Raw genomic sequence first — 18,435 nt, 5'->3', positions numbered from 1 at the left:
TCCGAAATGATTTCAAATGATATGCTATCCCTCAAAGTATGTCAGTTTTTGGCGGACTGTTCCCATATGCTTGGTTAGGTGTAATAAAGCCCACAGTGACAAATGACTGCAGAGAATAATAGCAACAGAGTATGTTGTTTTAGTGCTGTGGCTGTTACCCTGCCCTGAACACCACGCCGAAGACCCGGGTTCGATTCCCGACATGGGTACAATGTGTGAAGCCCATTTCTGGTGTCCCCCGTCGTGATATTGCTGGAGTATTGCTAAAAGCGGCGTAAAACCATACTCACTCACTCACTCACTCACTCACTGTTACCCTGCCCTGAACACAGGTGGGTGGCTCAACGCGTTGGGAGGTCACTGATGCGACACTGTTTTAGATAACTGACCACCCTGTTAGCTTCTGCTGTTGCATCTCCAGTGTTTTCATGATAATTCAGGAACTGGTTTGAACAGAAATTTGGTAAGAATGTTGTTTTATTTGGTTAAACCAAAGTGAAGAGTGAAATGTATACCTTTATAAAATGCCTAATATGGATTGTTTTAATAATCAACCTATGGCGATTGCTCGAAGTCAAATACTTCGCGTCACAGAAAAGTGGTCAATAGGTCTTGTTAGATAGCCACAGGTAGAGGCTCGATCTCATTTGAACAAGGTGATAGCGAGGTAGTCTGTCTCACTGTCATCGAACCATACTATTTTCCCTTCCGCCCGTCCCTTACTGTAACGTGTAGCACTAAATGAAGCAAGTCTAGATTTTCCACAGTGATCTCCCATCTCACTGGGCTTCTTTTCAATTCAAGTGTAGTTGTTTGTTTCTTTCAAACTTATATATTAATCATTCAGGGACGAAGCGTTAGTCTAGTGACAATGGCACATCCTAACGTATTTGCTCTTGTCAAGGTGCTGCAGAGCTGGGAGGAACAGAAAGAGGTTTGGCCAGATGATCCGTGGTTCCGCTCCACCCCGCAAGAGGACGTACAGTGAGACTGACCAGAGGCCTCAAGACCAGTTCCGTGCAGGAATGAAGACCCCCTTGAGTTTCTGACTGTTGCAAGACATGGAGTCAATTGGACTAGTTCTCTTAATGACTGAGATTCCGGGGTAGAATAGGTCTTCAGCAACAAATGCTTGCCGTAAAAGGCGACTATGCTTGTCGTAAAAAGCGACTGTGCTTGTCGTAAAAGGCGACTAACGGGATCGGGTGGTCAGGCTCGCTGACTTGGTTGATGCATGTCATTGATCCCAATTGCGTGGATCGATGGTCATGATATCAATCACTGGATTGTCTGGTCCAGACTCAATTATTTACAGACCGCCGTCATATAGCTGGAATATTGCTGAGTGCGGCGTTAAACAACAAACCAACCAACCAACCAACCAAATTTTAATGACTGACTCTGTTATGACTGAAAATGTCACGTGAATAATTAAACAAATATCACACAACAGCCGTTTGGTGTAGTAGCCTGCAACCACGGGGTATCGCGGTACTTGTCATGTACGCTAAACGGAACAAAATGCACTCACTAACCTATATGATTATTCGTGTTCTCTGTGTCAGATATCATTCATTTTATCAAACAATGCATATTTTACTGATAAAAGTTCATTATTTACATTAGTAGCTCCGAGTAAAAGCCGGGCCTCGCGCTCAGTTTGACAAGGGAGAGACCTCCATCGTATCGCGGTACAGAGAAAAGTTGTGTATGGAGGTCCGAATTGGACAAAAAGAGGACATAATTCTACCAACCACTTGGTATGATCATGCCAGGAATCAGTGATTTGTCCAGACAAGTGCAAAGACAGCACAAGTAAAATTCTAAATGTGTTATCAGCAATAGGTATTCAATGCATATTTACCGAAAAGTAAGGGAAAAATATTTGTATAAGTCAACATCAAAATATCAGAAATGATATTTTAAGATTGTTTAAAAAAAAATTGGATGACAATAATTTGTCACAAAATGCAAAAATGTTAAAAGTCAAAAATAAATATATAAAAAGCACTCCTAGTATGCCCAAAGTATGTATTTATCTTTTGGTTATTAGTGAAGAACGTATTTCTAAGTTTGGCATTATGGCCCTTATGATCTCCCAATAGATTATGGGCACAGAGCGGGAAAAAATGTGCTGACTACGTAACTTCCGTTTCCTCATTAGTCGCCATGAATAGGCAGATGATCTAGTTCAGGTCGATAGAGAAAGTTTACGTGGGGAACTGCGGGTTATATCGTTGGCCATTGATAGATGGAGGTAAGGCAATATTACAACAGATGCCAGAAATATGTATCAACGGATTAATAACTCCTTACTTACAGCAGACGGAACATTCCGAGGAAATTGAAATTGTTTACGAAGTGAGCACTTCCTGGTTACTGATTTGCATTAATAGACAGCCGCTAAGAGGCGTGTCCCGCGTGAACTATCGGAAATCACAAATGCCGCGATACGATGAATGCCGCGGTACCATGGGGTCCGAGTAAACTGCCACTTATTTTAAGGTTGAAGATAGGAATTGAGAAACAACGAGTGCATAAATTTGTTTATCATATAATTGGTAGGTTTCTCGGCAGGATAAAGCCAACGGATAAAAACGATATCCGTTGGGGTCATATGCGGATAGAGATGCAAATATCAAAGGTCAAGTAGGGACTATTTTCAGTGTTTATAAACAAACATGGCGCCGCACTTGTCATTCGGCGATCGAGTCATAATTAACCATCGTGAATGTGGATAAACTACAGGGATAATTGCTATAATTACATAAAAAAAACAGTCTGATCTACTGAAAATCAGTGTCTATCTACGACGTAACTAAGGCATTTTATAAGTTTTGGCAACTTTGGAGACATAAATTTCGAAACAATTTTGCGAGGGCACTAGGCCTAGTCAAGCGGGATCAGCAGCCATATCTGTGCTTGTAGACCTCTGCGGCTTGAAACCTTTTCCACAAATACAAATAGTTGGATTTAGGCGAAATATGTATGAATTGTTACCTCGTTTCGTTTTGGCGCTGTGTGTACATCTGACTGAACTTCTTAACGTTTTGACAGAACAGGCCGACTGTCAACAACGTCTGAACGCGTACCTGATGTCTCATAGACTAGGGTTAGAGTAGCTTCCCTTTGACAAAGGGCAGTAACTCTAGCGGACAGACCGATGGATTGCCGCGAAAGGCAAGTAAAAACAATTGTTGTTTTGCGTATATGTTGCTTCGCCAATGTATAAGAAACAGATTTCACTTGGAACTATATTGGCTACTGTCATTGTACGACTGACACATCATTTACCCTGTGACGTAATAAATATTAATGCGCGCATTCCAGGAAAACTCGCAATGTTCGGTAATGTTTGTGATTGAGGGGAAGCGATTTTCAAGCACAGAATTGAAGAATGACATTATATGATAAAGAGGTTATCACGCTTGTGTTTAGGAATGGTAAATATCCAAGGCTCGCTAAATACAATGTTTATTCCTAATGCAGGATATTTACCATCCCCAAACACACTCGCGTGATAACCTCTATTTATTAACATTGTAGGCAATAATAGAATCCATCCAATGCTTTACTGTGATCGTCCACGGGTGACACTAAATTGTGTTATTTTGACCATGCGTTTTTGTTGGTAAAAATTGGCCCCCTACTGAACTGGTTCCATTTAGCTCAGCGCTTCTCGTTTTGATGGACATGATCCCAGTCCACCCCTGTGACCCATGTAGTTTGGACTCGTTTCGATAACATCCATTTTAGGCCTGCTTTGCTGGCTTTAGTTCTGCAAAATCCTAACAAGAGTTATCCCCCTTACACTATCGATACACACACACACACACACACACACACACACACACACATATATATATATATATATATATATATATATATATATATATATATATATTAAATTTGACCTTGAAATAAGACTGCTAAGGCAAGGCTTGAAGGAAGTGATAAATATCTAAAAGAAATTAATTGAATTTCCTGAACTGCCATATTTCTAAAGCTGTAGTTCTAGAACTTGGAGAGAGATGAAAAAGGACTCATTGAAAAGACATAACTGCATATTATTTAATACCCGATTAAAAGCATTGGGGCTTGATGATAATAATACGAAGCCTATTATTTTACATATAACACGATAGTAAAGAAGTAAAGTTATTTTTTGTAAAAAAATTGTATTTTCAAAGATAACCGCTGCTAGTATGTTCGTATCGGCTTTTCCTCCATACCCAAAGCAATCAGCTCGGGGCACATAAAGCTTTACACTCACCAATTTCACCCCACCTTGGGTGTTTTTACGAGTCCAATATGGAAAAGAAACATCCCAAGTTCTCTTATGAACACTTCTGGTAGCAATGTCTCTCAGTAGACCTCATGTCATGAAAGGGACATTGTACACTTCTGATAGCAATGTCTCTCAGTAGACCTCATGTCATGAAAGGGACAGTGTGCACAGTTCCCGTAAGCTTTGCCCTGTGTGTTATGTGGGTTGTGTACAATTGCAAGATAAATCACAACCAAAGGACGTGGAAAACAAGTCAAACCCCCTTCATAGTTGTGACCCTCTTGAAGACCCGGTGACTATAGAATATACACGGGGCAGAGTATACTCTGTAGAAAGTCCTTGGTGAGAGGTTAGTCAACAAGGCCCCGTAAAAACAATAGGATGAATAGAGGTTTATAACTCTTTACATTGGGCAGGTTTGGTGCGGCCAAAAAAGACATCTCCCACGTCGTCAATGGCAAGATAGAGATTTCGGAGAAGAATTATTCTTTGAGAAGTGCATGTCTAATTTTCAAAAGGGAGGATTGTCAAAGCCCCCCCCCCCCCCCCCCCCATGGAACACATAGAAGATGTTGAACTCGGGGTGTTTCTATCAACAGCACTACTGTGAAAGAGTTGTTTAACAGATAGCATGCCATGCCCTGTAATGGACGGTAGGAGTTGAATATTGCTTGTGTCTACCGTCCACTATAAATGGATAATGATAATGCTTCCCTTGGCTGCAAGGATCCTTTGGGCATATTAGCGGCCTGATAATGATCCTCGGTCTGTCAGCATTTTCCTATCGTTGGTGTCCCATAGTCAGGGTGATGAACTAGAAGCATGAACTGCAGTTATTTGTCCCGTGAAGATCCCGGGTAGAATAGGTCTCCAGCATCCCATGCTTGCCCTAAAAGGCGACTATGCTTGTCGTAGGCGGCGACTTACGGGACCGGGTGGTCAGGCTTGCTGACTTAGTTGATGCATGTCATCGTATCCCAATCGCGTGGATCGATGCTCATGATGTCAATCACAGGATTGCCTGGTCCAGACTCGATTATTTACAGACCGCCGTCATATAGTTGAACTATTGCTGACTGCGGCTTTGAACAACTAACAAACAAATGTATGTATTTATTTATTCGGTATATCCTTACCAATGTGTAAGTTGCGAGTTGCTATCATTCCCTATTCAGCTGCCACGTGTTGATATAATACTCCACTCTTGATAGGGATTTGTGTCTTTGCATGACATCATATGTCAAGACGTAGTGTATATGCGGTGTATTTCAATGCTGGGCCCTAGTTGTCATGTCAACTAAAAGGTATATGCACCCTTTTACTTTTGCCATGTCCATATTTATATAACAGCTCTCCACAAAATGACTTTAAACAGAAAGGAAGAATATTTCTGACACTTTTGGTTTATCAGCTGGACAAACTGATACAGTGTAAAATTGCGTAAGTTGCGGTGCCCACGAAACATGTCGCCCCTTGTTTTCTCCTTTGGTATGTGACAAGTTACTTTACGTATGAATTATAATGAAACGGTTGTCTCTATGGCAAACATATGCTCATGTAGGCAAATCAGTTATGTGTGGTGTACAAAATGCCCCGTTGTCTGTGAACATCTTAACTACTTTTTGTGCAAATTTCACAGTTAGATGAATGCATATATAGGCTTGACCAGAGCAGCTTTAAAGAGCCTTTCTATACACTTTTATTTCGGGATAACATTGTCACACGTTTATTGCCTGTTCTTGAAATAGTGCAGATATTTAAATAGAATGGCATATGGTATTAGCCCTAGCGTGGGTTGAACAGAAGATAATGAAACTGACATTCTGATCACTCTGATCACAGCAATTTTGTTGAAAGTTGGAACGTCGAGAGGCGCATGTAGCGCGATGCTGATATCTTATATCTCATAGAATTCTATCCCTTCTTTAGTCGATTTATCACTTACAGCACGCAACACACATGTAACTGCATGACAAAAAGTGTTGGTGGTTTAGTTTTCTTCTCAACTCGTGTTCGTAATAAACACATATCGGAGCTGACACCGGATCTTCCATGAAGACATAACCAGCAGATCAAAACTGAGAGCTGATCTATCATGGACACGATGACAATAACCAGCAGACAACATCTGAGAGTTGATCTGTCATGGACACGATGACAATAACCAGCAGACAACAGCTGAGAGTTGATCTGTCATGGACACGATGACATAACAACAGACAACACCTGAGAGTTGATCTGTCATGGACACGATGACAATAACCAGCAGACAACAGCTGAGAGTTGATCTGTCATGGACACGATGACAGTAACCAGCAGACAACATCTGAGAATTGTTCTGTCATGGACACGATGACATAACAACAGACAACACCTGAGAGTTGATCTGTCATGGACACGATGACATAACAACAGACAACACCTGAGAGTTGATCTGTCATGGACACGATAACACAACAACAGACAACACCTGAGAGTTGATCTGTCATGGACACGATGACATAACAACAGACAACACCTGAGAGTTGATCTGTCATGGACACGATGACATAACAACAGACAACAGCTGAGAGTGGATCTGTCATGGACACGATAACATAACAACAGACAACACCTGAGAGTTGATCTGTCATGGACACGTTGACATAACCATCAGAACACACCTGTGGCCATGACGTGTGTGAAGCCTAATTGTGGTGTTTCTTTATTACGGAAAGCTGAGTAAAACTCACTCATCTACATGATATTTATATCCATCCAGTTGCCACAAGCCTCGCGACAGAGTTCCGCGAATACGTGACGATAAACGTACATGGATAACCAAGATGAATGAAGGCAAAACCAAGATGAATGAGGCCACAGTGTCAGCTCCATTTGCGAGTCGCCTTAACGTTTTGTCACTGTAGTTTTTATTTGCATTTGTACAAAGAAATAATCTGCAGCAGATGAGCAGACTTTATGTATAACTCATCTGAAATTGAATTTCCATCACATACTGTGAGCATTACGAAATTAGCGAGAGTATGTGTACAAGTTCTTCCAAATAGCAGGAAGCAGTGCGATAAGAAACAAACACTCCCTTCGATTCGGTTGTCTTGAACAGTGGTGAAGGGCCAGGCCATCTTTTCAAGGTTTGTCCGTCCAGCATCAAATTTGCTTCGTAATCAAACAACCAACCCAGAAATGTTTGTCTGTAACCGAAATTGGGAATGGCTTGTAAAAATGATTGTGCTAGAAAATGACCAAGCGATGAGTACTTGTGTACTTACGGAACAAGTGTAACATCACATCGTGTATGGATTAGACTAAACTAACAGTTTGTGAACTGGTGTGTGTTGGGAGGTGTGCAGATTGCAAAGAAATTAGATCTTCATTCTATTCCAGCATTGCGTGAAACACATGACGGTCCGGTTACGTCCCTTATTAACATGCCAAAGCATTGGTCGATGGTTCGAATTCCACCAAACCCTTGTTCGTGGGTTTCAGCAAAGCGGTAAACGCTTATGGACCTGCATAACTTTGGGCTTTCCTCCCACATGTCTGTATAAATTACCACCAAAGACAATGAATAGATCTTAATTGTGCACACACACCCCCCCCCCCCCACCCCCCCCCCCCTTTTCAATAAAGCTGTATCCGCCCATGCTCTTTCGGCAATTTCATTCTCTCATTTGCATAAGGAAAGACGGGCTATTGCGGTGGGGTGGGGTACCCGTGTGCCTGCTTGACCAGGGAATACAGTGAGGAGCAGCGACACACAGACAGACTTCATCATCCTTTCATTGAGGGAAGGGAATACCTATGCCAAATAACTGTTCACGTGTCTTTCAGAGCACATTTCTGACAGACCACAGGTAATTTGTCCACCCATTTTACAATCACGGATGATTATCATGTAAATTAGTTCATATTTCAATGGGGGCGGTCGGGTAGCCTAGTGGTTAAAGCGTTGGCTCGTCACGCCGAGGACCCATCCGATTCCCAATTTTGGTACAATGTGTGAAACCCATTTCTGGTGTCACCCGCCGGAATATTGCTGAAAGCGGCGTAAAACCATACTCACTCACGTAGTGTTTCTGAAAGAAAGACAATCGAGATGAGAGAGCATTACCTTTAAACAATTGGCCCATAAGGCGAGAAAGTGAATGCTCTTTTACACCCCTTTACACAATATTAATGCTGAATCTAGGTACTACAACTGCATGTCTAACCAATCAATCAATCAACCAATCAATCAACCAATCAATCAATCAAGTTTGTTCTGTCAAAGGACAATGAGCCCAAAATAAAAGACACATGTCCACACAGTGCGAGGCAGTACTATTCAACACCGTATCAATATCAATGACCTACTATTATTATTATTATTATCATCATCATCAATCATCATAATTATTATTGTTATTATCATAGAGATACATATTCAGCTGGAACGGTTTAGCATGTATGTTTACCTGGGCGTTTAGGGTATGGACTTACGAACACCTCACTTCAACACAGGCGAGGTTGTTAAACCTCAAATATTTGGTAGTTTGCAAACACGAGAATACAGTAGATGCTTTCGCCCTAGTTTCAAACCAATCAGAATACAGCGTGTCATGGTTGTTTTGTTCCAATGACCGAATTCGCCCCGCCGATTGCATCAGCAGACGTGTCACGTGACTTAAGGTCCGCGTTTTCTCGGGGGAGTATATGTAATCAGTCGGAACGCAAGTCGTGTTCAGACTCATCTCGGTGGTTAACCAAGGTGAATAGGGTAATGGCGTAGGTCTACGATGTCTGCCGAGTGTCAGCTGGCTGCCAGTTCACGTGTCCTCAATGCAGAAGTTGTGTATGCGATACGTCGCACACCTGTTCGCTGATCGTTCTTTGTGATAGTGATACACGCAATGTACTTTTTGGAGTGGTTTTATTGAGTCATGCGTGAACATCGTGCTGCACGCATAAATCGGTTACGAAAGCTGTTTACCGCATATGATATAGATTAATGACCGTTCGTCAGCAGGTGCTGCCAATAACGTTGTTGTGCAGGTATTTCGGTATATACAGACACGTAAATCTAGATCAGGTGTTTACGTACAGGTGATACTTATGGAAGTCTTTTAGGGCCATTTTTTTCGTTTTTTTTTTTCTTGAAATTTCTAGATACTGACTTTAAATTTTAAGTTATATCTTGTTTGTTTGCTTGTTGTTTAACGCTGCACTCAGCAATATTCCAGCTTTATGACGGCGGTCTCTAAATAATCGAGTCTGGACCAGACAATCCAGTGATTGACATCATGAGCATCGATCCACGCAATCGGTGACATGCATCAACCAAGTCAGCGAGCCTGACCACCCGATCCCTTGGATCAGTTATATCTTGAAATAACGTTTCTTGAAATGTCTTAACATTTCAACAATTTCAACAATTTCCGCACAGCATCTTCATATTTCCACTTGTTATCTTCAGATTTCAAGATACTAAATTGAAATTTCAAGTAATAATCTTAATATTTCAACTTATTATCTTGAAATTTCAAGATCGTTATCTTGAAATTTCAACTCAGTATGTAACTTGAAATTTCAACTACATATATTGAAATTATAACATAACATCTTGAAATTTCAAGAAGAAAAAAAAAAAAAGCACAAATGGCCCTAAAAGGCTTCCGTAGATACAAACCCACGTGAAACACGAAGACGATCCACGTTTAAAGCTAAAAACACTCAATACAAGGACAATCTTGTCACTCAGCCCGGATCGACAGAGCTTGTTCTCAATACACAACGTGAAGGGAAGTGGGTTTATGTTGTGTTTGCGTATGAAACCAGGTCAGGTATTGTTCCGCTGACCTTGACATTCATAGTATTACGAAGTTCCATGCATCCTTTACGTACATCCACAGAGCTGCGTAAGCAAAATAATCAAGAAATCTAGCGTTTCATATGCTGTAAATTTACTTTTGTTAAAAAATGATTATTAAACAAAATCTAATGTTAAGTGGTTCAATTTTAGTGTAATGCCATTATTGATACAGATAATCTATAAACTGGCATTGCAAAGCGTATTTTTCAAGTCGGTCAAATCTAACGTTTAAAAATACTGTAAAACTATATTCAGTGGCATTATGGAAGGGTCACCAAGGCTTGGCAAACATGAACATATGCCAACTACCATACATCTGAGTATGTTGACAATGTGAATAACATTGGAAGTACATGTTGTTTATGCCCATGTCGGCACGCCAGAAACCTACGATTGTGGGTTCGAATCCCGGTTAGCCCCCATTATGTTTCTAGGTTTGTCAACACCATACCCGTGCTCGTGGGTTTCACCGAAGTGGTAAACGTCTGAGACCTGCATCACTTCGGGCTTTCCTCCCACATTAAGCTGACACGCCGCGATATAACTGGGATAGTGTTAAAAGCGGCGTTAAACCCAACTCACTCACTCACTTATGCCCATGTCACACAGACGGATGCTTTTCGGAGATATATGATACATTATATTACATTACATATATAAACTAACTAATCATTCCACAAGCAATGTGTTTCACTCCTAATGTTTCGTTGTCATGACAATATTGTAGTACTTTTCATCTTGTGTTGGAAATTACCGAACCAGTCATCATAGTTCTGAAAGGTGTCTTGTCGCTGTGCGTTGTATGTTATTTCGATTAGCGTTACGCAAGCTCATACGGTTAACCCATTTGGTGTGGATTGTTTTTCCGTCTAACATCCTTTATCACATCATACTTGTGTTTACAAATGCCTGTTTACATACTTCCAGAGATAAAAAATAAATTATTTAACCGGTAATTAACTTTCATTGCAGGGACATGTTACGTTGCCGGATTGCGATGTTTGTTTGTTTGTTTGTTGTTTAAAGCCGCACTCAGCAATATTCCAGCTATATGACAGCGGTCTGTAGATAATCGAGTCTGGACCAGACAATCCAGTGATTGATATCATGACCATCGATCCACGCAACTGGGATACGATGACATGCATTCACCAAGTAAGCGAGCCTGACCACCCGATCCCGTTAGTCGCCTCTTACGACAAGCATAGTCGCCTTTCATTGCCAGCCTGGGTTGCTGAAAACCTATTCTACCCCGGATCTTCACGGGTCTCTGTTGCGATGTTAACATGTGAGGCCGCTGAAAGGTTCTGAGCACAGTACACCCTTTTACAGTTTGCATGTATTTACTTCAGGATTTCATTCTGCATTTGAACCAAATACACAACCAGGCTGCAGCAAATATGTAACTGAGTATTCTCTGTCGATGAAAATGGACAACTGTGCCTACTGCGGCGTCATCAGGCATTCCCAAGAGCCATCAAGGCGGAGATGGTGTCAACTTAAGCGGTTGATGCACCTCCCTTTGGCGCAGTTAAGAGGGGGGCCGCGGAGTTCAAGAGAGTGAGTGAGTGAGTTGAGATTAACGCCGCTTTTAACAGTATTCCAGTTATATCGCTGCGTGTCAGCTCCATGTGGGAGGAAAGCCGGAAGTGTGCAGGTCTCAGACGTTTACCACTTCGGTGAAACCCACGAGTACGGGTATGGTGCTGACAAACCTAGAAACATAATGGGGGCGAACCGTGATTCGAACCCACAATCATAGGTTTCTGTCCAATTCTGCACAGCGAATCGCGGCGCCTAAGACGACTGGGCCACCCGTGCCCCCTACTTCAAGAGATAGACTCGAAGATGATCCCAGATCAGGAAGACCTTCCCCTACCAGCACAGAGGGAAATGATAAAATACATGATATTATTAAACATGTAGATGATGGACGACTCAGAACACATCGCATAGCCAATACAGTTGGTGTCCCTCATGAAATGAACTGGGCTTGACAAAGGTTGCAGCACGCTGGGGTTCTGATCAGAAGCGCTCCAGGTTCATCGTCACGCGTGCGAGTTAACGTCCTTTTGAAGTAGACCCAGGTGATTTTGTTGAGCTATTTGTAACCAAGGACGAGTCTTGGGTTCACGACTATCAGTCAGAGGCTGCTCAACATTCAAAGCAGTGGAAACATCTGACGTCTCCTCCGAAGAAGACAGCAAAGTCTGTTCCATCAGCTGATAAGGCGATGGCTTCGGTTGTCTTGGAATCCAAAAGAATCCTACAGCTACTGATTGACAACCTCCCGAAAGGTCAGGCCATTAATGAGTGTGAACCTTCGTAGAGTGAGGGCCAAACTCTGTGAACGTCGGAGCTTGTTCCTCGGCAAACTTGACTAGTCGAGTGGTCAGGCTCAGTAACTTAGTTCACTGTGTGTCCCCTCACCACTACGGCGTCAGTTTGCTCATATTGTCAACCACTGGTTTCTCTAGTCCAAACTCGACCATTTACAGGCCGCCGTAATATAACTGGAATATTGCTTAGATCGGGGTTACACAACAAACAAATCAAAACATCTTAGCAACTGTAGGTTTTTGTGTGCGGTTTATTCGGTACGAGTGACTGAGTGAGTTATGTTTAACGCTGCTATTATTTTGTAGGAAAGAGCCAGTGGTCAGAGCGAAAGTGAAAATGTTTCGACGAATGTAATCATTCACAATATAGCTACATCATGAGTGAGACGCTGTAAGCATTATTCCACCTACTTCACGGATGCCTGAACATACCCGTGTGCCTGCTTGACCAGGGGATACAGTGACTTCATCATCCTTTTATTGAGGGAAGGGAATACCAATGCCAAATAACTGTTCACATGTCTTTCAGAGCACATATCTGACAGACCACAGGTAATTTGTCTACCCATTTTACAATAACTGATGATTATCATGTAAATTAGTTCATATTTCAATGGGGGCGGTCGGGTAGCCTAGTGGTTAAAGCGTTCGATCGTCACGCCGAAGACCCGGGTTAGATTCCCGACATGGGTACAATGTGTGAAGCCGATTTCTGGTGTCCCCCGCCGTGATATTGCTGGAATATTACTAACAGCGGCGTAAAACCAAACTCACTCACTCATATTTCAATGAGATAAGGAATAATACATTTTACTTATCACTATGATATTGACTTAAACTATATTATAATCACGTTAATGTTGTTGCATGTATTAACTTGGACTGCAGCACCTATTGTTGTAACATAGTAACATGGTGACAACTTACCAGAGGGACCATCTTGAGCGTTTATTGATACTTTCAGGCAACTGTCCCCCAAATTCACTACATGGTATTCCCGCTTTGGACATAAAATACGGTAACGAATAATAGCAATTCACAAGAGAGAAAAAAGACATTTCACAGAAAACGTGTTATTTTTTTGCAAATACACGCTAACAGGACTTTCTAGAAATAACGTATCACTGCTGAATAAGCATTGACTCGTTATTCCAGCCAAAACAGGACACCGAAATATCAGCCTAGTTCGGCAAGGGTGGAAACTGGACTTTTATCGTCAGATGCCACACCATAGGACTCAGTTGCACCAACAATGACCGAAAGAACTGCTTGCCTGTTAGACCTTTGCTGGGAATATTGCTTTTGGGATAGGTGAATTATATTCCTACCTGAGCGACTATCAGAACACTAACACTGGATCAGACAGTGATTTGTGATTCACGCACCTGAGAACAAGCGCAACCTTTGTTAATATTATGAAACTATAAATGTTAACGGCATAATGGAAATCAAAGAAAGTTGATAATATCTACTCTAGCATGTACAAATACATGCAACTTTGAGGTGCCAGTGACCAACCCGTCTGGCTTGTTGGAGTACCATTTATACGGACTTCGTGCACGCGTGTTCCAAGTGAAATGTGACATTTTGCAGTACTTTGAGAGTTAGTGAGTGAGTGAGTTTGGTTTAACGCCGCTTTTAACAGTATTCCAGTTATATCGCGGCGTGTCAGCTTAATGTGGGAGGAAAGCCCGAAGTGATGCAGGTCTCAGACGTTTACCACTTCGGTGAAACCCACGAGCACGGGTATGGTGCTGACAAACCTAGAAACATAATCGGGGCTAACCGGGATTCGAACCCACAATCATAGGTTTCTGGCGTGCCCAAGGGACGCAACTCTGCACAGCGAATCGCGGCGCCTTAGACGACTGGGCCACCCGTGCCCCCCAGTACTTTGAGAAGGTAGATAGCTCGTTACATAACATCTGTACATACAGGGTCACAACACTGCTACATCAGTAAGCCCGCAGTGAGGGCCCCAGACGCTCTGGTACGACCAAATTGGCACGATTTAGATGTTTCTAAAATGTGCATTCTCACCAAGGTTTTCAATAGCTAGTCCTGTATATTTAGGCGATAAACCTACTGAATTTTGAATTGTGAGATAAATATGACCGTAGACTGCATGGGCACATCTTATTTTTATTTAGAACCTAGCGCTTTGGCTATTTTGATAACCGCATATGTGCAGTTTATGACGTAATTAAAGCATTGTTCTTTACATATTTGCTTCCGCGGTTAAACGGTCGTCAAATCGGCTGTTTCAATCAATTGACTGATCAGAATTGAGTTATTATCAAAGTAGTATCCAAGTAATGTATTTCACTCGTTTTGATGAAGTTCATCTAGCTTTTATTTAAACACAATTAATCTCTGAATGCCGCAATACACATAATTATCTTGCAGCATAGTGTTGCAATGTCATGTAATAAAGTAACACAATTAACTGTATACATGGTATTACATTGGCATGTCGTGTTTATAATAATTACTCAATAATTTTCAAGGCATCCTGTTATTAAAGAATAATGAGCCTCAGAGGAGTCCAAAAAGAGACATAGAAAATCACATCTCGCCGCAGGCGGTTTATCTGTGTTCAAGCTTGTGTGTGATATGAGGCCTTGTCTGTAATTCGGAAAGGACCCTGCCTGAGATTCTGTAATCACCTTGTCTTTCTGACAAATGTTTAGAGGCGTTTGCTAATTATGAACGTGAATAATTCAGTCAATAACATAGTCAATTAAGGGAATAGCCCCTTTGGTATTTCTAGTGTTACGCTAAAACACGATGTGCACGAGTCGTGTCCCTTCCCTTTCAGAATACAGGGCTCAGACGTTTGCCCCTTCTGTGAAACCCACGAACACGGGTATGATGCTGACAAACCTAGAAACATAATCGGGGCGAACCGGAATTCGAACCCACAATCATAGGTTTCTGGCGTGCCCAAGGGATGCAACTCTTCACAGCGAATCGCGGCGCCTTAGACAACAGGGCCACCCCCAACCCCCCACCTTTTGTTCAGGGGGGCGTGAAACACAATGAGGTTTACAGGATGTTCTTCAATTCACTCACCAAATGAGTCTAACAGGATATTCTGAAACTCGGCGACACAGTGACGTGGACACATTTCGTATTCCTTTCAGCTGATTTAAAGACAGAACTTGGAACATGAAAACGGAATTGAAAATTATCAAAAAAATGTCTGATTATCATAAAATCCGAAGATATTGTCCAACGCAAGACAGTACCCTGGAGTATTGTCTTAACGGATCAATCATATAATCCTCAACCTGGACCGCTCATAACAGACGCAGGTTGTGTTCGCAAGCAGCATGTGCTCACCAAGAAGACGCGATGATCAGGGCAAATGCATTTTGGTGAATCTCTCCTTCCTTTAATTGCCCCATTGAGAATAGACAGACTGTCTTGAAAGCAGAAATAATTTGGCAGTGACGTTAAACAGTCATCACCTCCGCCCGGGTTGAAAGAAAATTGATTTCATTGCTGTAGCTTCCAAGAGGACGTTATAGATGCTTTGGTAATAAGAAAGTTTGGTATTGAAATGAAGTCATCTGTTTAAATTAAAGTTCGCCAAGTGAATGTAGTGTTTCGTTGCTCCGAGTATGATGAAGCTCGGAATCTGAATTTATTGGAGTGCCAATTTTGGGATTATTTGACCTATTTCGAAATCAGTTCCACGTGAAGGGTTAAATTGGATATTCTCCCTCGGGTTTTGAAATTTATATCATACTACAACTTGAGCAAAATGAACATCGGAAAAAGTGAAGGAAGACGAAGCAGCTGAAGGTGATGTTTTTCTTCAGGCCCCAGATAGTTTATGGCGTACAATGAGATGAGTCAGGCTGTCATCACGATTTGTCTTTTGTTCGAGAAATGACATTTCCTATTAATAACATGTGACTCGGCATATCTGTAAGACTCTCCAACTCATCAACGGAGAAGACTTTAAAGATGATTGCAGTTAAACACGACTAACCCTTCACCAAACCGTTAGCTCACCTTGATCCCCGTGTTTTAGTGGTATGCTCGAAACCCAGAAGCAAATGGGTACCCGGTAGGATGGTAATGTGAATGCAAACATCTTAACCAGTAATATGTACATTTTGTGGCATATAGACTCCCTCGGGAGCTGCCAATACACCTGAACGCAAACTGATACATTGACAGGGTAAACTCATCGCATGAGCTTTCGTCGGGGAACGGGTGACCAAGTCGTCTTAAGGGTCGCAATTCGCCATGAAGAGTTGTTTCCTTTAGGCGTGTCAGGATCCGCTGCTCCTGGATCGAGTCCCACGGAAGCATATTATTACTTGGGTTCAAAGACAGTACATGCGTGAGTACAATTCCATGACACGGACCCACTAAATACACTGCTGGTCCTAATTGGTCCTGGAAGAACATGTCCTGGCAATAGGCACTGGAACACGTATAGTTTGTCCGAGATCAGCCTTCTGAAGAACGGTAGACCAATTGTGTTTCCATCCTATATTCCAATAGACTTCACAATTACTGAAATTCTTATTCAAATATGCATTAATATTTTTGGTATCATAGTCTGCGTTTTGGACCTAAAGTTTGCAGTGCTTCGGCGAGTGTTTTCAGTGTAGTAACGTCTTGACTACCTTTCGTAATTTGCAATTGTTTACTTTCTCTTCTCCGGCAGTCTACATTAACGTAAGTATGATCAGTAAATGTTAAGTATATATTCATAATTCCTACAGTACCAGATGCTTCTCTTTGTGGTTGGGATCTGTTGGTCGTAGGTTCGAATCCCAGTATCATCCCTGTTATGATTATGTTTCGGCATCGTATGTCGGCATCATGCCAACGGTCGCTGTATCACCAGATGTCTTCATCCTTGCAGGTTCCACTTAGTGCTTAGTGCAGTCTGGGTGCAGTCTTAGTGCACTCAGTGCAGTCGACAGGTTGACACGTTCACACGACTAGTTTCTTACTAGGTGCCTGTCTATGAATCGTATATATCTAAAAGAGCATATCTAGGTACTCGTACCAGCAGTGGAACCAGTCAATCGTAAGTCGACAGTCACTATGGCCAAGGGTGGCACAGTCGTCTGAGGCGCCGCACATCGTATGGTCATGAGTTCGAATCTCAGCCTCGTCTGATCATGTTTCTAGGTTTGTCAGTACCCGTACTCGTGGGTTTCGCCAAAGTGGTAAAAGTCTCAGACCTGAATCACTTCAGCGTTTCCTCCCACAGTAAGCTGGCATGCCGTGATCACTGAAATACTGTCAACCGGGACGTCAAACCCAACTCACTCACTCACTCTTGGTAGCCGAACAGCACTTGGTTTCACCTGCCATGCAAGTGTTCGATTCCCAATATATCCCATGATTACGTGTCAAATTCGTCAGGCGATCCGATAACAAGGTGATAAAGCCAGCGAAACCGCCTCCATGTTCACGCAAAGCATGACATTACCCCCAGGCAAATACCTATAATGACCAAAGCGGATTGACACAGTCAGAATAACCTTTGTTACCAACTGTAAGGGGATAGGAAGAACATGTCTTGGATACGACATGTAACTCTTAGCTGACATGTCGGGTACCTATACATTACAGGGAACTGGACACCAGAAATAATCTGCCGACAGTAATGGCATCAAGCCATCTTCAACCTTCAAGTTTTTTCATCTTTTTTTTCTCTCTCTCAATTCTTCTAAATTCTATACTTTCGGAGACAGGAGATTGATCCGCGCAGAGTCTTGCGAGATTAGAAGCCAGATCCGAGACTCTCATTTTAACATTAGCGTCTAAAACACGACAGAGCCGAAGGCATCTCCCACAGTTGGCATATGGGCTGTGGTTTTGGCAGATACATCAAATCCGGCGAACGGCAGACAGACAGCTTGAAGTTTTAAGTCTCCCCACGACCAGGCTCTGCTTTCTGGTAATCACCCCAACGAGTAATGGCAGTC

The sequence above is a fragment of the Haliotis cracherodii genome, unplaced genomic scaffold (assembly GCF_022045235.1).
Source record: "Haliotis cracherodii isolate W230 unplaced genomic scaffold, xgHalCrac1.p SCAF_23, whole genome shotgun sequence".
Classification (NCBI taxonomy): domain Eukaryota; kingdom Metazoa; phylum Mollusca; class Gastropoda; order Lepetellida; family Haliotidae; genus Haliotis; species Haliotis cracherodii.
This window is presented reverse-complemented; position numbering follows the sequence as displayed.